General features: G+C 43.1%; 1 long non-coding RNA gene across 1 annotated transcript in view; it reads left to right on the top strand.

Moving 5' to 3' along the window:
* LOC124998639 overlaps positions 1 to 4,899 on the top strand; it is a 63,894-nt gene extending 58,995 nt beyond the window's left edge. Inside the window, exons 5-6 of the long non-coding RNA XR_007111084.1 lie at positions 4,282 to 4,388; positions 4,605 to 4,899. This is a non-coding gene — a long non-coding RNA (uncharacterized LOC124998639). The remainder of the gene's footprint in view (positions 1 to 4,281; positions 4,389 to 4,604) is intronic.
* The last annotated feature ends 18,563 nt before the right edge of the window (positions 4,900 to 23,462 follow it).

The following is a 23,462-nucleotide window of genomic DNA, read 5'->3' as shown; positions in this document are numbered from 1 at the left end:
TTGAAGGCGTGACTTCCTGTAATCACTGCAGCTCCTTGTTTTCCATCTTTTTTTCTTTCGCATTCTCATTATTTAGCTACCTCTGCTGCTTATCCGCGCTCTGTTCTCCTTCCCGTGCCGCTCTTTCACTTAAAAACGTGGCTGGGCGGAAACTCTCCTCCCAGTACCAGTGACCCAATTACTCTAAGTTATCCCTCCCTGGTAGGATGCGGCGGCGTCCCTCCCCGGAGACTCAGCCTGCAGCTCGGAGACGATCCATCACTCTCCTCTGCCACCTCCACCGTGCCACATTTATTACTGTCACACACACGCTTACAGATGCCCTCTCATGCTCTTCAAAACCGACACAACACATCAATAAAAACCCAAACGCATGCATAAGCAAACATATACACAAGTTTCATTTATATCAAATTTATATGCGCACGCGCTTACTGTAGCATAATTACTGGTGGGCGTTTGACACATGCTGACAATTATTTCTTTTTTGCTCCGACACCTCATCACACCTCCGCTGTTTGAATCTTTCAACGTGCCGTCATTGGGATATGATGAAGGGGCAGGCGTCACGAAGGCAGCGTGAAACCATTAATTTGAAATCACCTTCTGCTTGTGCAGCTGATGGGGAGAAAGGAAAAAAGAAACATGCCCGGATAAAATGGATTTTCATTACTCTGTCCTCAAGAAAGTTGGTGACTGCAATCAATACGAGTATGGTACAAAAAAAAACATTTCCACCCTCCACTTTTATCAAATTATGTTACTACGTAGCAGGTTTTAAGGAGATTGTTGAATCTTACTTCTTCTTTTTTTCTCTCCGATGGCAGCCATTTCTGCTTGCTTCATGAATAGCTAAATCAGTATTAACGGAAAGCTATTTTGTCATTGCCTGCTGCTCTGAATAATGCAGCCGCGCCCCCGATGATTGATTGATTTGTTGTTTGTTCCGTGCGAGGTGAGCAGAGGTGACAGAGTTCAACACTTGTTGAACAGCAGTGAAAAGTTCACCATTCGAACATAAAATGCAGTGTGGATAGCGTTGCATGTCGTTGCTTTGCCATTCGCCTAAAAATGGATTTTCCATGTCTCCATACGTATATATATATATATATATATGTATGTATATATAGACTTATAAGAAAATGTCAAGAAACGCGTCACATCTCTGGGCTTTTAGTATAATGTGTCAGCACACACACCCCCGATGGGATGGATGGGAAGTCGGAAGACGTTCAGTCCTTGCGGTTTAAGCGGTGACACAGGCTGTATGTGGTGAGAGCACCGCTTCTTGGCAACTGCTGATGCTAATGACGGTTATGCAAAGATAGTGATAGAACGAAGGGATGTCTATAATATTGTCTTCAGACATATATAAGATGTCCGAGACAACTCAATACGACTAAATAACAGAATGTTTTTGCAGTATGTCAACTTGAAATCTGGAAAACAGCAACACAGTTAAATAAATTCCCAGTACCTGTACCCATAATGTTGACTGATTAATAATGTGTGATTTCATAGGTCCATGCATAACATTATGACCAGTGACAGGCTAAGTAGTGTGACAATTCAGTGTTCTGCTGAAAAACCTTTGGACCTGCCATTAATGTTGTTACTTAGACATGTACCACCCACCTAGACCAGACCAGAGCCACTCCCACCACATAGCACTCCTTGAGCAGCCATCCCCAGCAGGATGCAGCCTGACACACACAAAAGATTTAGAGACAACTAAGAAAACATGAAGAACAGGAAAAGATGTTAACCTGGACTCCAAATTCCCTAGACTGATCACGTATCTGTGGGATGATCCACAGAGGCCCCTCCCCTCAACCCACAGGATTCAAAGGCCCCCACTAACAACATCCTGTTTCCACCACAGGACCCCTTCAGAATCCCCCATGTCCACTCTCTGATGAGTCACAACTGTTATTATTAGGATATATTAGGAAGGTGGTCATAATGTTTTGCCTGATAGATGTCTCAATGCTATCTCCACTGCTAGGTGTAGCTTGTCGCAAAATGGGAAGCTGTGTACACAAACTACCAAGTGTTGGTGTCTCGGAGCCACTGAGGTCAACATCCAACCAGTGGGTAGTTTAATGAAGGAAGTACGAAGGCGTAACGAAGAACTGAGGCCTTTTGGGATGTTAAAATTCTCCTCACAGACATGTTGGACAATTACAATTACAACAACTCACCATTCACGTTCTCCATGTGAGAAAATGTCAAACACGTCACAGCTTGAACACGGACATTACGAAGCCGTACGTCCCTTGTGAACGCAGTAAACACGACCAGATTTCAAGGCAGCATGCGACATGAGAAGTGATGTGTATGAGTGGTGGTTGCACCAAGCGTACGTCATGAGGACTCTGCTGCTTGGCAACATGGTTAGGATTAGTTTATGTAAGTGTTACTGCCTGGGTCTAGTGGACACAGAGGTTAACTGTAGCAGGTAACATCATAAAAGAAATGCATAATGAAAAGAGGAGAAGGTTGAATGTCAGCATTCAACTGAATCACAGTTTATTAGCATAACATTCACCAAAAGTTTCCATGGCCTTTTTTCCTGAAAGTGTCAGCAAACACTTTCAATGTCGTGCCTACACCACAGAAAAAAAAAAGAATAACATTCTCCTCCACAAACAAATAACAACATAAAACCCTGATGTAATTCCCTGGAACTTGATCTTGCATAAATTTGGCAACTTCACTGTACGCACACAAAAAATGATGTATAATCATTTTAATTTTTATGACATCTGCTATCCACTTACATATACACCACCGGTCAAAAGTTTGGGCGCACTCTCTCATCGAATTGAATGAGAAGGCGTGTCCAAACTTTTGACTGGTAGTGTATAAAAGACATTAGCATTCACTTGGAGTAATGTTTCAGGCCACCAGGTGAATGTCAATGACATATTTAAGTTCCTTTTAGCTCGGCTTTCCCTTTTTCCTTTCTGCTCATTTGGCTGCTAAATGCTCTCACTGTGTTTACCAGCTAGACACTAACATTGTCTGTCTGCTGCTGCGGCGCTGGACAGGTAGTGGTGGGTTTATTAGAGCTTCTTGCTAAAAAAAAAGAAAAAAAAGAAACAGCTGCCTGCTGGGAACCGACACTGATGAGCAGTGAGAGTGAAGCAAAACCAGCAAATCCATCAGCAGTTAATCTAAAATATGCTGGAATGCTAATAAATAGCGTAGCATTCACTTACTTCGGTCTGAGGGCGCCTTTAGGGTGTATGTTTAAAAATGTATTTCCATCACTTAAATTGAAGCAAAACTCTGCCCTGTTAATATAATTGAAAGTATCTAAATTAGTCAAATCTTCGCCACGCGTTAGCGCCGATATAAATGAAGCAGTTAAAATGAAATAAGTCGATGAAATAAACTGCTTTTTTTTCCTAGAAGAAGAAATTAAAAAGAAATAATTTCTGATTTGTTTAATCAAATCTGTTGATCACACCCCCCATTATGAATCGCTGAACTGGTTAAATCGTCTTTGCTAAGCGGCTCAGACGGGACTCACCCCACGCTCGTCAACATTATTAGGAGTTTGTGTAGAGGACACCGCACTGTCCCCAGCGGAGTATGAACACGCAGTATGTGACAGTTTGTGGATGTTAGCCTTTCTCAGCAACTAGTGACTCTGTCAGATCAGCAAAGGATGCAAGGCAAATGGGCTACGCTGTGGAAACATGATTATCTCCAAGCTAGAAACTAGACCAGTCAATAAACACTAATAGATTAATGGAGACAACGGGGAGGGACGGAGTTCCATCCCTAATTCTAGGCATTACTTTAATGATCAAAAATGCTGAAACAGGCTTCGATTTAGTTTAGCCAATGCCTTGCCCACTGGACCTCTAATGGGTGCAGAGTAGATTTGTACGACTCTTTATCTCTGTATATGTGTATGTGTTGGCCTGTTTTCTCGATTCTTTGTGTGCGTGTCACTCTGTTCCCTTCTGGCTGTGTAGCTTCTAATGCTTCTTGTGGCTCCCAGGCTTCGTGGTGATTGACAGATGCCGGGAAGGGAAGCAGAAAGGTTATCAGCCCATCTGACAATCAAAGCCTGCTTAAAGTAGCAACAGCCGCCTTGCTCGAGAAATAGGCCACGGACCTGGAAGGGAAAGATATCATGAAGTTTAATGGGTGATTTTAACCCCCCTTTTAAGCAAAGGACGCTTATGAAAGCTTGCACACTCTATGAATGGCATGTGACAGACTTGATGGATGCAGTGTTGGTTGAATTATGTCCATAATGGCTCACAGGTGGAAGAGGACAACCCGTGGAGTGCCAGTACGGGTCCTTGACTGATGTGGACGACGCCAATAGAGACGAACCTGCCTCATATTTCCCCAGCATGGCATCTGTCCAAGTAAGTTGATTAGCTGCGCCTTGAAAATGTGTCCCATGGAGTATAAATGGAACTGAGGCCAAGAAATCTGGTCACAACCCTGGAAATCATCTCCATTAATTCCTGTCTAAATTAATCAGTTGATACTAGACTTGCTGCAACCCCTCTTTTCTGCTTCGTCCTCCCAATTTCCCCGTTGTCCACCCTACCTGCCATTGCTGTCCACGGGCTGAGCAGGGGATTTGGCAAGCTCGTCCTTTTGTGTGGATGGGTTTTCCGGACAGACATCCAGGGCTGGTGATTTTCCACATGGCGGCAGGAAGCATAGTATGGTGTGCTCTGTCAGCTGGAGATTTACAGGCAAGTAGCAGAGTCCCCACAGTAGTGCCTGCATTTTACGTGGTACAGGACATTTCTTTCTATATCCATTTAGCAGCGGTGGTTTTTGTCAGTCCGTGAGCAATATATATAAAAAAAATGTACTACTGTGAAATGCTATGACAAAGAGCAATTGGTTTATTTTACTACTAAACTGGTCGTATTTTGTGAAAAAGAACATGTTATCTCCAGAAAACGTAAAACGTATTGTGGTTTTAATGTTTGGTTTAATGTGGTCATACTGTGTTTGTATCATTCCTCCATTCTGCAGCTTTGATTTCAGTGTTCACTCACAAAGAAAAGCCACAACAATGGTCAATCACTTTGTTTTAAAGACAGTGATCCTGTCCTTTGATTGACGTATTTCTTTCATATCCGTAGCATCAGAAGCTTCTCTGTACTAGAGTCAATGAATTCATTGAACCCAGCTTATATTTGTCACTACTTGCTGTAGACTCCTCCATTACTATGTAGCTCCCTTGTTAATTAGTGGGAATTCAACCAATAGCCAGGGCTTCATTGTACAGAATGACCAATGTTCATCATATATAAGCTATTTTAGGTTTTACACAAAACAGGGGAATTCTTTCAAGGCTTTAACCTCCTGAGATCCAAACATTTGTTTGGAATTTCTTTAAGATTAACATCTTAGTAGGACCAAAGAAGTATAAAAAATAAGCATCATCTTTGAATTGGAAGTAGTTTTTGAAAAAACTAAAAGAAAAAAACATGTGGACAAAGATTATTTCACTGTATGTTACAGTTTAAGTCACCAATGTGTACCAAAAGTATAACTGTTTATTTTAATGCAAAAGCAGAATTGAACTATGAAAGCACCATGAAATCCCAACGTCCACAAACGAGTACTTGTGAATAAGTTAAATTTGCATATTATATCAAACAAGTGTATTGACCCCTTATGTCCTCCTTATGAGGATAATGGGTCTAAATGAAGCAGAATAAGCTGCCACAAACCTAAGACGTAATGTCCCCATATGAGGACGCCGGGTCTCAGGAGGTTAACCGTCCCTTTTGATTAAGAAATGTTTACTTGTATGAATAAAATAGAACTTATTGTGAAAGGAAATTTTCCTGAGCTTTAAATATGCAGCAGTATACAGAAATCATCCTTTACTCTTGACATCAACCACAGGTGAATACAAACCTATTTAAAACCATCTATTTGTAAATGTCAGTCCAGTCTGTTGTTGCCTTTATTATCTTCACAGACCAATTAAGGTAACCTTTTACAATCATGTTCAATACTAGGATTTCTATCTGCACAGCAACTATGTTACCATTTAGTATGAAAATGCTTGCAATCCAAGGAGGTAAATGCAGCGTGGATAAAAATCAGTAATCCAGTTGGGGGTTTTCAGCCTCGTCGGGGCCACCAGTGCTAAAAATACTGTAGGGTGTTTTTTCGATAAAGTCACCCACCATGAGACCATACTCTGACGATAGATCTGACGTTAATCCTCTGGGCGTCCTTTCAAAGACCTGATTTTGTTAGTGCTCTGAAACATCATATCTCATTTCCAAACATTATATGTAAGCGAGTCCTCAAGGCACAAATTATGTCTCGGAGGCACAGAGGAGTGTTGCGGTACACACTGTGCCGTCTGTAAACACTAGCAACATGGGAGTGACAGCAGACGCTGACTGACTGTACCACAAATCCTGCTTCAAATGACTCTCTGTGGCAGTCCGCCGCACTTTCCTCTTCTTCCTCACTGTCCTCTGAAAGCCACAGCCTCATTTGTAAGAGAAGAAACACCTCTCTTAGCAAACTGTGCTTTGTACAAAAAGAAAGAAAATGATTATTTGAGCTGGGTAATTTGACATTGACAGGAAGCTGTGCATATTATGGTCCTGTGTGTGTCTGTGTGTGTGTACTATGCATTATAGTATTTCTGAGTGTGCTCACTACATGAAAGTGTGTGCCATTTTCTTTTTGTGTGTGACTTTCTGAGTCACTGTGTGCGCTCCCCATCACTCACCGCAAGAGCAGAAATAAAAAGCACTGCACATAATCGTGCATGGGTGTCTGTGTAGCAGGACGTCAGCGGTGGGAGTCTGTGTGCGCGCGTTCGTGACACCGTCCTCCTGTATGCAAGCTCACAAAGACAAAGAAGCCATTGACTCATTGCGTGAGACTCTCCCATCACAAGCAGTAGCTCCTATTTTCAGAGCTGCCTTGCTCTCATTATGGGCTAACGCTGCAGACAGAATATTGGTGACTGTTAACAATTATGCTCTGCCTCTGCCCTATCTGGTCTTAGCCCATTTACATGTATCGACTATGTTAATGAGCGAGTTAAAGGCCATGATAAATTGCGTTAACGACCAGCCCGTGAATACAGTGAAGGGCAGAAGGCGTTCCGAGTCTTAGTGGCGAGGTGGTAAACGTTCTCAGATTCAGGGTCCTAGCCGGGAAACAGTGACACAGTCATAACAATTGATGCATGATCTCAGAAGGTTTTAAACGGATGCTGCACCCTGTAAGATCCTGCAAAGTCCATGACAAAGCAATTAACACGGAGACACTCGATGGCCCCAGCATGTAACCCAAGGAAGCATAAAGCAGTGTGACATTTGTGTCTGACACATAGACGTAACTGCCCTGCTCTGCTATTGAACACAATAATTTCTCTTGTCAGGATGTTATTATCAACTCTGGGCTCGGCTCAGTTTTTTTTTTTTTTTTTTTTCTACCAATTATGGCGCTCTGAGGGGAAAAATGCTATCAGGATATGAAGGCACGATGTCAGAGCCGGCGCGCGGATATGTCCCCTCTGTGGGAAAGGGACCGAGGTTTTCGGGCTGTTACGCGCTAATGATGAGCGTCCTGATGCTCTTTAAAGGTCTGAGGATGCTCTGCTGTGATGCTTTTGTCTGTTGCAAGCACAAGGCCACCACAGTAATGTAAAGCTGGCCACTGGTATGCGACAACTAGGAGGAGAAAAAAATAAATAAAAAAAAGTGAGTGAAAGAGGCGAAGTGAACGAACGAGGGAGGGAGGGAGGGGAGATGGCTGGGCTGACTGTGCCCAGTCACCATGGCAACCCCTTTGACATGCAGCTGCCATACCTGCTGCCAATATCAGAGCTTTACTGAACCGTTTACTTGTAAGAGACACACCCCATCACACATACAGTACATAGTATTATGTTATTTATATACTGTTCATACAGTGCATGTGTGAGGGTTTTTTTTCCCCTGCTCAGCCCGTCAGTGTTAATGTACCTTGAGTGCTTGTAGCAATTATGTCTGAGAGCTGATGTTTGGCGGCAAAAGCTGCTTAAAAGGGAGTTTTTAGCCACCTCTCCTCGGTCATTACTTTAAATTATTATCACACTTCAAACTAAAGGACGCGGGGTTTTCTTCTACAGTGAAAAGGCGAGGCTTCGGGCAGATCGCTGACCTTAATACACTCCTCGTTTCACCGGAAATTCTCTCTGTGCGGCGGCGCCCTGTGCTGAGGAGTTAATACTGAGCTATCAAAGAGGGGCGGCTGTCAGTTCTGAGCCGTGCTGAATGACCAGTGGCGACTGCCCGAGGGTAGGTGACATCTGTACAGCCTAACGAACTGTGACAAAACACCTGCGGCTTGGAAAAAAAAAAAAAAAACACTGCACGCGCCTCGTTGCATGTCAAGCAGATTTTATTTGAGCCAACTTTGCTGTGATATAGACGTCGCATCAGTACTGCGTGCGCGTCCGCTGACTTGCACGCACGCACGCAGAGAGACAGACGGGAGTGCTCTCACCAGGCCCTCGACACCTTTGCAAAAACACCTGCAGCTGTGTAATTCTCCTTTCTGCAGAGCTGCCGTGTTTGTATTTTAGTAGAAGTGTTGTTTTGACCCCAAGAGATACCAGCAACACACACACACATGTTCGCCTGCTCTCATACATGCTAGTCTAAAAAGATGCTTTTGAGCAAAAAGAAAAAAAAGCTGCTGCAATAACATTCATAAGCGTCAATGAATGAATTAATAATGCTGCTGTCAAAAGCCAAGCTCCACTCACGCCGCCGTATCTGTGCAAATCTCTCCCCTCGTGAAACAGTCTTGTCACTCCCTGTCTTCACACAGGCGTTTGGGACACAGATGGACACGCAAAGCAACAAGTGGCGTATGATCTATTTTTCGTTTTTTTTAATCTTTTAAACGCCCTCTGGCAAACCAGGTGACATCAATAATTTCTGTCCGTATCATATTTTATAGTGAGTGATCTACGTCCTGAAAGGTCACTGACAGCAAAATGAATAAGAATTGTGTGTCTGCCTCGTGTACACCGTGACAACACTCAATTCTTCTTAGTGATTAGACAGGAAGGCACCATGAACAGGTGTGGAGAGGGTATTTATGTGTACAAGCTGTGAGTTATTCTTTGTCATATTAGTTGATATGTGAACGTGTTAGTGCGTCTGTGCATCTTCTCATATAAAAGATGGAAGATGCAAGATGCATTTGTGACTTTCAAGAAATTATTTTCAATATCAGGGATGTCACAAGGGGAAAGAAATACTTGTTTGTGACATAGAGCTGCTTTTATTATGGATAACCGGCTTTGACATGCAAATGGGGGGAGTCTACAGACGCTCCAGAGGCTACATGAGGCTGCACTGCTCATTATAATGAAAGTGGTTTGGTGGTGAAAAGTTTAAATCCAAAACTCCACAACTCTGTGTTCAGTGGTATACCCAATGCTTTGGATTTAGTTGTCATCCTGACCTGAGCTACAGTATACCTTTCAACAGTGAGGTCATGTTTATGTCTCTTTAATATCATACCAGGAAGAGGGGAAAAAAAGGCAGCTGAGATTTATTTAAAGTTAACCAGAGTGACTTCAATAATAACACTAATGACCTTATTCCTTTTGGAAATGTGTCCCATTGGATTTCAATACTACATAGTACATATGGGTAATGTAGACAAATATCCACTCTAATGCACCAAAGACTGAGGTCAGAGCTAAAGGGATTATTTAACAAATATCATCTTCATGTTGTGCAGATATTTAAGGACAAACTACTTATCTACTTTTACAGTTTATCGGTGCTTTGACTGTTGTTTCGCCTCGTCGTGTTAGCATGCTAACTTCTGCAGATACGCTTAAAGCATAAAAAGTGCAGCAGTGGTCATTACTTTTCCTGCCTCAAAAAGTTGTGTACAGAAAATACTTGTACACAAATATATTGTTTAGCTACAGAAGCTGAACAGTTAACAAGCTAATGACAGAGTAACTTAATCTAGGAAATGTAATGAAAGGATGAGATGTGCTAATATGGACTTTTCTCATGCACACTAATCGTGTTCTCATTTGAATGCAGCAGTTCATCTAGTTTGCTCAGGATGCTGCGGCTCTTTCAGACAGTTTTCATGTATGTCATGAGCGATGGCAACAAACTGCAGCCCGTCTGACAGAATGCACTGAGTGGGAGGAAATACACAAGTTTGTGAGCCAATGTTAGCTCCTGTCAGCTAACACCGAGCACATCATCGCCAGAATCACTTCCAGTGCAGCTCCAGCTGAATTTGATTTAGAGCCGCTAGTCTCGTTTTACAAAGAACGAAGAAAAATCCCCATAAATAACGTATTGCCCCAATGTCCTGTATGAATGCTAATTACCAGCTAGTTAGCTTGATGCGCTTAAATATTTCAGTGACATTTCATCATCATCATCACGAGAGCCTACAGGAAGCATTAAGTTTTAACACGACAGAGCGTGGTTTTCCCTTTTCACCTGTTACGGTATGCTTAACGCGTGGACATGCAGTATTCACATGTCTGCAATAAGTAGAGGAAACATATGAGATTCAAGCAGAAATGTCTCCAGTTATGATTGAATGTTGCGTGGCCTTTGTTTATTGTTTCGAGGATATAATCTCGTGGGAGTCTCTCTGAACAGAAAGTATTCCCTCCGTGATTCCGAATAAACTTTGAACAAACACCAATTATACCATCCTATATAGAACCAAAGAAGACAACCATGAAAGTCTCTTAAATGTGCCAGTTGTTGTTGCTCTCTGCGAACACACTAAACGCTTCCAGTCCCACGCATTAAACTACCTTGATGCATTGGCTGGATCCTCATCTTGCGTGCAACATCAAAAGAAGACTGAAGTGACTGAAGGATTTTTACCTTGAAAGGCTTACCATTCACTGCGCTGCCACCGATTCTTCCAGCTGCAAAAGCAGAGATGCCGGAATGAAAGCATGATTAACTAATTATTCTTTATACCTAAAGTCGTGAAAATAAATCTGCTCACAGCTACTGTCCTTAGTTGCGAAGCTAAGACGGCAGCAGACTCTTCACATGCGTACATCTGCAGAATACAATATAGTTTGTGTGTTCGAGAATCCTGGAAATGCTCACGGGATCCGAATCTAGTCTTGTTCATTAACTTTATATTAATGCTCAAGCATAGTTTTTCTTTTTTTTTTTTTTTTTTTTACAAAGCTTGTTTCATTTGGATTTCATAAGCAAGCAAAAGACAGACTGACAGACAGAGCCCGGAAAAAAATAAAAAAAATAAAAGGGGACAGGGACAATATTCCTGCCCAGCGCTGACAGACACGAGTCTTTCACATCTCTGTTGGCTTTGAAAACCCACGACTGGAATACTGAATATAAATATTCGTATTCACTTTCCATTGTGCGCCTGTGTTTGCAAATCCACTTCAAACCCCAAAGGCTGACACTCGCGGCGGCCTATATTTTTTTGCTGTCGAGGCGATACGGTAACAGAGATAGAGGGTTCTGTTGCAGCTCATTGCATAATGTCAATAGACAATTAGGCATTTACTGGATTCCACCCGCAAGCTAATTAGAGCTACGTAATTAGCAGAGGGGGATTCTTAAGTGTTCCCAAATGGAGCACCAGATACTAGCCACTTAGAGAGTGCTGCGCTGGTCTACGTCCTGACACTCCAATCACAAAGACACTCAGACGAGGACTAGAGGTACTTGACGAGGCTCAACATGGCGTTAAGTCAGGATAAGTGATGTTCAGTAAGAGCGAGGATGCAATGCTGCTTGGATTTGTTTTCAGGGTGAGGTGAAGGACTCGAGATTTTTCACTCCGCATTCACTTTCGAAAAGAGCGCTGTTGTTCTTTGTAGAGGCTTCTTTAAACATCTTCACCTGGGTGGCTTCACACGTCTCAGCGAACACAGACTAAACCGCTTTTTTAAAACGCCAAACTTTCTGTAGTTACGCATTCCAGTGACGCTCATCTCCTCGACCTCGCCTCATCTTCCAGCTGTTCTTGCTCCTTTGACTTTCTCCCCTTTCTGATTCCCCCCTGAGTTCGTTTTAAAAATGCCCTGCCATCTCTTTTGCTCTGATGGACCTCCAGATGTGATGCAAGAGTTTCCAACGCTGGCATGTCTCTTTGCGTCGCCCCTCCCTCTCCTGCGTTCACATCTCGGTCCGTCCAAACTGCTTGTGATGTGCACAAATCAACAATTCAGTCACATCTACCCCTCGCTCTCCCGTCTCCCACCCATCGGTTTATTCTCGATTCTTTGTCTTGTTTCTCCTATGGCTCAGCTGGGGTCCCCAAATGGCAAATTCAGGTCAGGCAGTCAGGCAGGCAGGCAGGCAGGAGGCCATCAAACATAGTTTTTAGAAGAGCTGGGAATAACAGGACCGTATCTGTAAAATGGCAAGTCTATGCTAATGAATCCTTTGACTACTACATTTGATCTGTTGTTGGTTAGAGCGGATTTTTAAATTATAGTTATATATATTAAATTTAAGTTATATGTGTCGAGTGCTACTTGGTTTGTGCAATATATCTCACTAGAAATCAGTTTATTCTATATAAAATAGCATAAAATAGTAGTAGGACACTAGTCCCATGCCATGAACGACTTTAGTCAGATTCTGTGGATTTCCAGTCCTTGTTTGTGCTTTTACTTGACTTATTATACAAAAGAGAAGCTCAACAATGTACTAATTACGGCCCCAGGTTTAAATCCAGTGCATTTATGGATTTATAAAGAAGCCTCCGGAGGGAGCTCTGAGTAGAGCCACTGCTCCTTCGCGTGGAAAGGTTCCAGTTGAGGTAATTTGGGCATCTGCGAAGGTTAACCGGGCTGGGGGGGGATTATGTATCTGGTCTGGGCTTGGAACACCTTGCAATACTTCAACGGTAACTGCAATTCCTTGCTTGACCTGTTGCAGCTAGGACCTGACCTCAGTTAGTTGGCGTAACAGCATCATCATCATCAGAGTCTGTTGGTTTGAACAAGCAGGTTGCAGAAATTTACTGGTGTAAGCTGGCGTAAGCATCTAGTCAACTACGAAGTCTCAGTCGCATTCATCTCCAATCGGCTGATAAAGACCATGAGGCACAGTTGAAGGTCCCAAGTCTACTACTACTTTTACTAACTTGACCTTCATTTGAGTTTGTTTTGTGCAGATGTGCCATGATCCCGAACAAAAAAATCAGGACTCTTTCTCTTCTCTAGTTCCTGAGAAGTAGATTGACTCTCAGGCCGGGCACTAGTTACAACCGTCCAAACAATTGCACTTTGTACATCCTAAGATGAAATTCCCTGAATAGTGGCGTACCCATTCAAACCGGGCTTGTTTGGGGATGGGCTGATTATGGCTTTTTTTAATGCAGTATATATATATATATATATATATATATATATATATAAAAGCCATTTGTAAACATGGTGTTCACCTGCTGCTTCAGACACCAGCGTCAACCACTGTTGTCACAAGATTTTCTGGCATCTGCTGAGGTGTGCCAATTTGTCTAGGGCTTAGGATGGTGTGTAAGAGTGAAGTGGCCTTTATCAAGACTCTTAAGCCTCTAAAGTGCTCCTCACCACCCTATGTCTGTGTGTGTGTGTGTGTGTGTGTGTGTGTGTGTTTGTGTACAAATCGATGGGTATTTTTGCAGAGAGGTCAAATCCAAGTGTATAAACAAGCACAATGAAGATTCTTCTTTTTCCAACGACCCCTGATGGCGGTTAGGGATAAGGATAGTGCGCACAAGAGAGACACAAAACTTTAAGCAGAACATGGCAACTTCCAACTTGCCACTGTCCTCCCAGCGATACGCCCACCAAGGGTGAAAAAGATCAGATGAACGGTTTTCAAGAAAAGCGAAGGATAGACAGCACTCACAGACGGACTAGCTTTATTAGCGAGATTTGCATTCTGTCTCCCTTCTTCCTTCCTTTGACCGTACTTTTTTATATTCTAGCCCCAGACCAAGTCTTTTATACTGCTAGTGGCTTGGGTTCCAGTTTTTCCTCTGAGCAGAAAAGAATCCGCATTTAGACTGCGGCTTCAAGTGTCTACTCCTGATAGAAGCTTCAGCCTCGCTTGTTATCACCAGACACTTCATAAGTGATTCCCAATTGGCCGCTTTCCTGAACTGGGACCCTGAAATCAGATTGTGAATGACTGTGACACTCTAGTGTCCCTCCAGCGGTGTGTCTAAACCGCTCTCCCCACTGCGAAAACGACAGCAGTCTGCCAATAAAACCCATTTAGTGTTTGAAGGGGAGACGATCCCTACGATGCCCCCTCTGAACCTCGGGTCCCTATTAGTCTCATACAGAAGTGTCAGTGAACCTTTGTTCTCCCTTGCTGGTCAATCAAAGCCACTACACGCTGGTGCTGCTGGCGGGGAATCTAGTTCACTTCTGATTAACACAAGCCATTTTCTTTCCAAAGAATTCTGCAGAAATGTTATCGTTTGATTTATAAAGCACAGCACGTCTAAAGGTTAATCTTATAACAGGGACAGAAGAACATTCACCACGTACTGTATATGATTAGAGTGTATTTTTTTTTGTATTTTTCCAGTAGATATATAAAGCAGTTTCATTTAAACCGTGTGACTCAATCACAGAGAATCAAAGTGTACCAGTTGTAAAATAAGACTTTAAAATATGAACACAGTGCTTCAATTAGAGCTGTTTTTCACAAACACATTTTGTCATGTGACAGCAGGAAAAGCTCAAGAGCGCATCACTTATTTAACTAGTGGGACAATTGACTGGAATACAGCCACTGTTTATCAACCTTGAACACTGGATAATGGAGATTTTTTCTGATAGCTTCATTTTATAATTCATTCCAGCAGCCTCATCTCCTCATTATGTCTCCTCCGTCCGTTAGCTTGCTTCACTGATTAATTCTGCCGAACGGCAGTGTTGTCACGTCAACATCGCAGCTGATGTCACCACTTGAGCGCCAAGCGCGCTCTTCGCACGTACACGGGCTCATTTGAAGGCAATGTTTTTCCCTTTTGGGAAAGAGGATAAAATCAAATTTGGACGGTGCAGTTTGAGGCAGTGGCTAAGAATCAGGCTTCCGCTGCCAGTTCAGGTGGTGGTTTGAGTAATTGTAATAATTATAGGCTATGATCAATGACACGGGACATTTTTCTTTTTTTTTCCGTCAGATGGTGTGATCCACTGCCTCCCATTATTTCAACACCTGTAGATTGTGCGCAGTGTTTGTTTTGCGCCATTAAAAGTCCATCAACAGTGTTGGCCTTCAGTCTTTCGTGAGTCCAGTCGTGGTGATGGAACATCGGCCGTTCGTCCCGCAGCAAGATTTACTCCTGTACCACATTTGTTTCCCAATTATCTGTATCGTTCTACAGAGTGTTTAGTCGGGAGGTAACGCGGGGATGGAGCAGTTGGAACCGAAATTATATTAGGATCCATCCCCAAAGACACCGTGACAGTTAAATGACGCTTTAGAAATTAATGTCCCGTGAAGAATGCCATTACCGGGGAACTGTAATTTCTTGTTTGTGGTAATTAGAATGTTGAGTAAATAAATACCCAAGTCAGAACAAACACAGAGGGTATTGATTCCTTTAATTTCAGCTTTAAAGCCGGGCACATCCACACGGGCGCTCTCTGGTATTCCGCCTAATTAATTGGACCTCTGCTCAGGTCGAAGGCCAGCAGAGCTTTGCTATTCACCCTGAGATTCAGGGCCTGGTCTGTTTGTAGACCGTACTCCTAATAAGGGATGGAAAATAATATTCAATTAAAACTCCAATTTACATGCTGTAGAGTTTTTTTCTCTCTCCCTCTGAGGTTTCGGATGCTTTGGACTTGTTTGACCTTCTGCAGCCTAGCCTTCTTCTTCTTCTTCTCCTTCTTTCATTCTGTCGTATTTGTTCGTGTCTAAAACCCCCTTGACAACAAAGCCTTTCACGGGTAAGTGTTTTCCTCCCTTTGAACATGAATGTGAGAAAAGTTGTTGCGTAGGTGTAAACAGCGTATCTTGAATGTGTAGGAATGTGTGCATGTCCAAAGAACGCTACTAAGATATGATATCAGGGTAACGCAAGTCTTAAAGTTAGATTTATGCTTCTGGGTTAGATCGAGGCATGGGTACGCCGTCGTGTGCTGTTTGTCCGAAGTGTATTTCCTTGTCTACGCCTCTTAACAGCCAGGAAGTGCTCCCTACTTCCACCTCCCATGAGCCATCTTCTCTATTTTCTGTTTTCCTTTTTCTGTGTTGCACTGATCTTCTCAGATTCGTACACGGAGGATCCAGACTCAGTTTATCCACCGTTTTTTTATTATCATAATTACAGAGTGATGCCGACACCGGCATAGGAATATTAATGCACACTGGAGCCTTAGATCTGCTGCAGACGTCTGAACCAAGGTTCATTCTGAATATCCAGTTGGGGTATTAGGCTATTTATGTGACTATAAGCTAATAGCAGTGCATTGTAAACATACTGAGTGGAACTTTGCTCAAGCATCGACACCCTGCTCTCCCATGGTGCTCCTGCTTTGCGAGAGCTGTTTTCCGGCCCTACACGTAAAATCCGCTGTCAGCAATCCTTTGATTACAACTGAGATTTGTACATTCGTTACACCTCGAAGAGCTGGAGGCTCGAGGAAATGTCCGATATCCGCCAGACGACACCGCTGAGGAAGCAAAGGAGGCTGTTGTAAAAAAAAACAAGAGGTGACCCTCACTGGAAAAGCGTCTGCACGCTACGACTGTTCCTTCCCTCCCATCTCTACTCACTGTCTCTCAATCCTCCCCTCTGTTTTGGCTGTCAGAGAGAGGAGTGGCTGCTGTACTGGCGTGACAGAGTGGGGTTGCTGCGCTTTTTTTTTTTTTTTTTTTTTGTAGCTGCTGCGAAGCTGTCAACCGGTCGCCCGGGGAGGTAGACGCACAAAGACAACGAGACAGGAGTGTGTCGCACAGAATTGAGCTGTCACACATATTGAGGAAAGACTTCCGTCATCGGGCTGTGCATAATATGCGAGAGGTCAAACCCGGTGAAAAGGAAACGCTCGGAGCCAAGTTTTCCATTATAAGCACGAATGATTGCTTATGGGAATAAATATTCTGTTACTATAGGTTTGCGCGTGTGGGATGTTGTTCTTGTTTGCTGCCTCATATCGGAATTGCGTTGCTTGATGTTTGTGTGCAGTTTTGTGGACAGTGCTCATCGGAGAAGAAGTTCTTTTTGTTTGTTTTTTAAATCAATGACTTAAGTTTACTTTTTTTTTTTTTTTTTAAAAACCCCAGGGCTGCAAATCTGCATCTCATTTACATTTCCTTCTCACTTTTTCTCCTCCTCTGCAGAAGCATTCCTCTCGGGTTGCCAGGCGTTTTGTCTGAAGTGTGTTTCTCGCAAGTCGTGCAGGGTTTTCACAAACAATCTCGGTGAAAAAGCAGTTTGGTCACTCTCCGTACGTCCTTGCCCGTTGTCTTCGGTTATCATGCGTACGTGCGCGCGCGTTGTGCGTTCGCTGGGTGTTCGTCTGACACAAATTGTCTTCTGTGACACTGATAAATGGCGTTGGTCTTTGAGCAGCCGGCTCGCCGAGACCCAATCCCTCCTGACTGTCTTTGCTCGTTGCTCTGTCCTATTATTAATCTGTGAAGGGAGAGGTGGAGGGCCGGCCTCTGTCTGTCAGAAGACAATCCATCTGCGCTGAAAACCAGGCCTGTCACCTTGTTGCAACTTTTCCTCTGCCTCAGATTTCCTCACTCCTTTGGACACTGTGGCTTTTCATGCAACTAGACTAGAGGGTCACTTAGGGGTAGGAGTCTGTCCCACTGGTGCACCACAGGGCTAACGCAGAAAGACCTTGGACTGTAGGGGGAAGCACCCAGAGAAAAACATTTCATGAACATGCGACCTCAGAACACACAGGTCTCAGAAAGATGCGCCTGAACCCAATACGTTCTTCCTCAGAGGCGTCAGCACCAACCACACTACACCCCTGCGCCGCCCACCGACAGCTACAGTACAGAGTTTCCGAAGCAGCCGCATGTGAACACAAAGCATTGCTCATAATAGCCGATAATTGCTCATTGCTCATAACGGTAATAATGCTACAGCTGCACGACAAACCTTTTTGGACTTTGCTGAAAGGCTTCTCTTTCTTCTCTGCCATGGCAGGGTTTGACTGACATTTGAAAGCCGGCGCTGCCAAGAGACAAACTGTGAACATCAGTAGGGAGCTTTATGACTGGGACGCGTCATATTGCGCACGCTACAAACATTGACTCAGGGGATTTTTCAACAAGCGCGCATCAAGTGAGTGTGTCTCAATCAACCCTTCTGTTAGCAAACATTAAAAAAAAAAAGACTGCACATGCATCACCACTCTTTCTGGGGTTTTTTTTGTGGACTCCTTTTTAAGTAATGTATGAATCAACCATACTCAGTACTACAGAGCGACAAAGTCCCTTCCATTGGACACTGTGGGAACCTTGTTTTGGAAAACAGAAATCTGCACTGCAGTCAAGTAATTTTTTAATTACGTTTTAATTGTGCCCGACTTAATAAATCTGCAGTTTGGTGTAAAGACACACAGTAAAGTATAATCCATTGTCTGGCGCAATGTGCACTATCAACAGGACCATCGCCTCGACACATTTCATCATGTTCAAAAGGAAATGAGGAAAAAAGTATTGGAAGTAAAAATCACTGCTATATATCTATTTTTGCACCGTGGTCTTCAGCAGCTCTGAGCAGCTTGTGGAATGAAAAAGTTATAAACTACCCGTCAAAAGTTTTCCGACACTCCAATATTTCTTCCTTTTTTTATTGAAATGTATGCAGTTTAATGTCTCATTTTACTCTCAAATAAAAACATAAAAGCACCAAATAAACAACTGAAGTTTAAAAAAAAAAAAAAAGTCAATATATAACCCAAAATATATTCTAAACTTTGGACTCATCAGAGTAACTATCTTCGGCTGATGTAACATGTGAACACACTTGTGACACTCTTTCTTTCTAAAGTGGAAATCAAATATATTTCTTCTCAGTTTTGTTGCAGAAGTTCCCAGAAATGTGTGTCACTTATAGGGTGCTTTGCTTTCACTCTTCTGTCCAGTTCATCACAAACCAGCTCCACAGGGTTAAAGTCTAGAGACTGAGCCATGGTCCAGTACATGCTTTCAAGCTTTCCATCTTGTTTTTATCCTGAGGTAGTTCTATTATAGCTTGGATATAAGTTTTGGGTTATCTTGCTGTAGGATGAAGCCCTGACCAAATAAACTAGAGGATAGTAAAACTTTTGACTGGTAGTCAACTTTAAGCGGTTTATGAAACCTACAACTTTTTCTGAACGTGTATTTCATGACAAAACAGGATCAAACACTATTTGTCTCTCACCGTTAACAGTCATTCCTTTGTTTTTCTTTGAATTAATAGAACAGGAATGTCTGTTCTTCCTGGTAACAGGCATCTTTGTAGCAGGCGTTTGGCTTGTTTCAAGAAAACCGCAGGTGTTTCTAATGAGATTAAGAGCGACTCTCCTCTGTTCTTGCGCCGCCGTCCTGACAGCACACGCCATCATTCATTTTCACACATTTAATGATTTTCACCTGTGCTCGTCGTGCAGTCAGAATGTCAGCGACCCAGTTTTCGCGGAAGACATCAGCGGCGTCAAAGCAGACATTCGAAGCCACACGTTCTGATTTCTGAGCAGCCCTTGATTTTGATTTCCATTTACATTCAATGTTGCATTTAATCACTGTTTCACCCTGTAAGATACTGGCGTAGTGTGTGTATGATCGAGCAGCAGTTTTATGCCAAAGCAAACTGAAACTGATGAGAAAGGAATGCTAATCTGGGAACATGAATAGGTCTGTTGTGTTTAACTTCAAAGACATTATTGTGTTACATCTCCACCACTGCTTTAATTAACTGGGTCAAGGACCCCATCTTCACTTCATTGTGCCGGTTTCAAAGAGACTGCCACGCATAAATAACAATCCGTTCTGCCCACAAGCCTTTGGTCTTATCTGATCGCAGTCACCTGGTGAGCGAAAAGTGGCGTGGGGTTGTTTTTTCTGGACGTTTTCACGCAGTTTGCGTGTCCAGCTGGGGGCAGAGAATGAGAAGATGATGGCAGCCGCCTTCATACGAGGAGGAACACTTCAGCTTCGGTTATTGAGGGTGACACTCGGCGAGGCTTTTAGAACCGCGAGTTCCTCCCTTTAGAGAGCCAGATGTTGCCTTTCCGGCTGCCGATTTCGTCGGGTCAGAGAACGGGGGCGTTCGGAGGAGAAGGCGCAGATGCGAGGAGAAAGGAACGGAGACTGTGTGAAAAGGTAGTGGACGGATACAGACTGTGGACGGGCCGGCAGATAGGTCTAATCCCCCAAGAGAGAGGCTGAAATAGCAGGAGAAAGTGAGCGTGGCACGGAGGGAAGATGGAGATTAGGGCGTTCAAAGGCAGCAGCTGCTCACTTCACTGGCACCTCTTCGTCTCTGATGTGGCGGCTCGTCCTCCAGACGTCCATTCCCAGAGCCTCAGCCCAGACCTCCAACCTGCTCTTTGTTTTGCCTTCTTTCACACTCGATCACGCCTGCGGCTAATGGATGAGAATTTAGCCGTCGACTCTTTGTGGCTGTTTTGATTACAGATCGTGAGAGATGCGCAATTTGAAAAGCAAAAGCAGTTTAAACATCAGGGGTCAGTGTGAGCAGATTGTTACGGGGGACAAAACACCTTTTTGCTATGTTGGTTTTTACTGTGGCCACAGTGTTGTTCCTGGAATTGGGGCCATTAAACACCAGGTCCTAAAAGCACATTAACAAATGCAGTGCTAGTATCTTTTTATTATTCTAAAAGGTAAAGAATGGGCTTGTCAATTAGTGGCATAGATGGTACAGTGTTTCATTATTGATTATTTTACAACTATTGTCTTTCTCTCTCTATTCTCCATTCATTCCTTCCGATGGGTACCACACTCTAATTCCCATCTTCAGAGTTTTGCTTTTCTTAACCAAATTAAAACTTTCCACAGTCATTGATGTGTCATTGCCTGCAGGTTTTGAAAAGCCCGTCTTTCTAATTTTGAAAACATTTGAGCTCAAATGAGAAACCCACTCCCGAATAACACACTTTGTGCAGATATGACTTTGTCCAACGTTATTACCATGCGGCGTGAGGGCGAGCTAGTTATCGATATGAGCTGCCGAGCAGGTACGGTGGCTGGGTTAATGAGGGTCAGAGCCACTCCTGGCTGTCAGAAATGTGAAAGCAGTGAGGATCCAGTGAATATTAACACACTTAATTGTGGCTGTAACGCAAACTAGCCGGGGGCTGCCCTCTCCTTGTAGAGGACTTGAACCAAAACGACCGCCTTGTCTCTTAGACGGTCCCTTGAGGTCTGGACCAGCAACGTTATTAGCACCTAACTCCTCATGGTGACCAGTGTATTTGGCAATGAAAATGAAATTTTAGTTTTACATAAAAGTCCCCTTCCATGTCTCCTTCCATGAAGTCTTGTTCTTTCTGTAGGTGTCGTATGAAGATATTCACTGACACAATGTCATCCCTAGCCCTTTGAGTGTCCTACCTCTAACCTTAACTTTACAAAAAAAGTCTAAACCCATCATCTGCGTCCTCAATTAAATGGTCTAATCGTCAAGGATGGTCCAGGCTGCCATGCAAAGGGCTCGTCTGATCATCAAGTTCAAAGACACATTTGGCATGTGCTCTGTATCCTCAAAGCAGAAAGCACGAAGCTAGGCCACGTGGGACTTGCTTACTTAAAGGTTTGCTTTATCAGGAAACAACACTGTCGCAGCCATTGTTAACATGCTACCCCCGACAGAAGACCACGGACCTGTCACAGTTCATGAAAGATGAATTTATCCCTGTAGTGTTGGCTCCAGACAGTGAGCATATTGTCATTCGGTCTCCACTACACACACACAGTTACAGTATTACAACTGCAAAGGGAGATTTCCATTATTCTCTTGGCAGTTGTATTTTCAAACTGCTGCTTCCAAATCAATGATGTCAGTGCCTCTGGCAAAGACACTAATGCTGGTGAATCAGGCTTCAGATAGAGACGAGGGCACATCTCTGATAATTCTACCTCCTACTGTTATTACTGGAGAGCTGGGACAAAGCCTTCCCTGTGAGATTAAGTCTTAATCACGTTTTTTTTTATTAACTGAACTGTGCAATTACTAGAGAATAAAGTGAATTATTCAAAATATTGGTTCCTGTCAGGACCTCTTTGAAAGAAACGGCCCTTTTAAAAGACATTGCTGTGGTTTTGCCATTGTTACAGTATGCGAGGTAACATTCAGTTTTTGCCTGTTTGATTTCGTAGATAGGGATGAACTTGAGCGTGAGATCTTTCTATCATTTCTATGTTTTTTTGCGAAACCCTCTCATATACTGTATCTCTCTCTAAAGCCCTGCTACTCAGAGCTCAGGGCTCCACAGGTCTGAAAGGGTGAGTGTTCAAGATGAAAAGAGCCGCTGGAGATAGTATTAGATAACAAACCATAAACCCTTTTTTCGCCCACAATATCTCAATGTGTAGCACGCAGTCATTCTTGCCTATAATCCTGCATCTTATATCTACAATGTACACACCTTACCCAGCATACCTGCAGATCTGTTTAAACTTTTATATGTTATTTCAATGATGTGAAGCAAATTAACAGCTAACTAGGGAGAACTATTTCCTTTCACTGTTCATATTTTAGCCACAACATTAAAACCACACATTGGAATAAACCTGATCCCTAGAGGACCCTCCCCTCAACCCATAGGACCCAAAGCTAACAACAGAATGGACCCATGTCCATTCTCTGATGAGTCACAACTGCTTTGGAGACACAAGGGAGACCTGCACAATATTAGACACGAAACTGCAAATCAAATCAGGAAGTAACTAAATTGAAAAACTTTCTCTTTTAACTGGAAGAGAGGCTCGACAACAGGTACTAATGAGTGCCACCTCTTTAGTGCCGAAATAGAAACGGAAGACATTCGCCCAAATCTTTCCCTTCACACTCACAGGATTGCTGACAGATGAACACTCCGCTGAGACAAACGGAAGGTAAAGCACAGCCAAAAGAAAATAATGCATTCCGTGCTCAATCCTCTGATTTACATTTCCCAACTAACTGTCAAAACTCGCTTATTCCCAGCGGTGGTATCGTGTCGTGGATAATAGATGAACATTGTTCCTGCTGTACATAAAATGCCTTTATGAAATTTAGAACGGAGGTTTTCTGTTGAGGTTACTTTGAGAAAAACTCCTTAGCTAAATTTCTTTTGCATAATAAACCACGCCGCCTTTGAAGCCTTGAGCTGGCACATACGGATCTGCTTTGATATTCGTCACAAAAAAAAAAAAAAAAATAGGCAGATTCTTGTCTCTTTCAGTTTTGTCAAGAGCTGAATGAAGAAAGAAAATATT

This window comes from Mugil cephalus, chromosome 21 (assembly GCF_022458985.1).
Source record: "Mugil cephalus isolate CIBA_MC_2020 chromosome 21, CIBA_Mcephalus_1.1, whole genome shotgun sequence".
Taxonomy (NCBI): Eukaryota; Metazoa; Chordata; class Actinopteri; order Mugiliformes; family Mugilidae; genus Mugil; species Mugil cephalus.
This window is presented reverse-complemented; position numbering and strand designations above follow the sequence as displayed.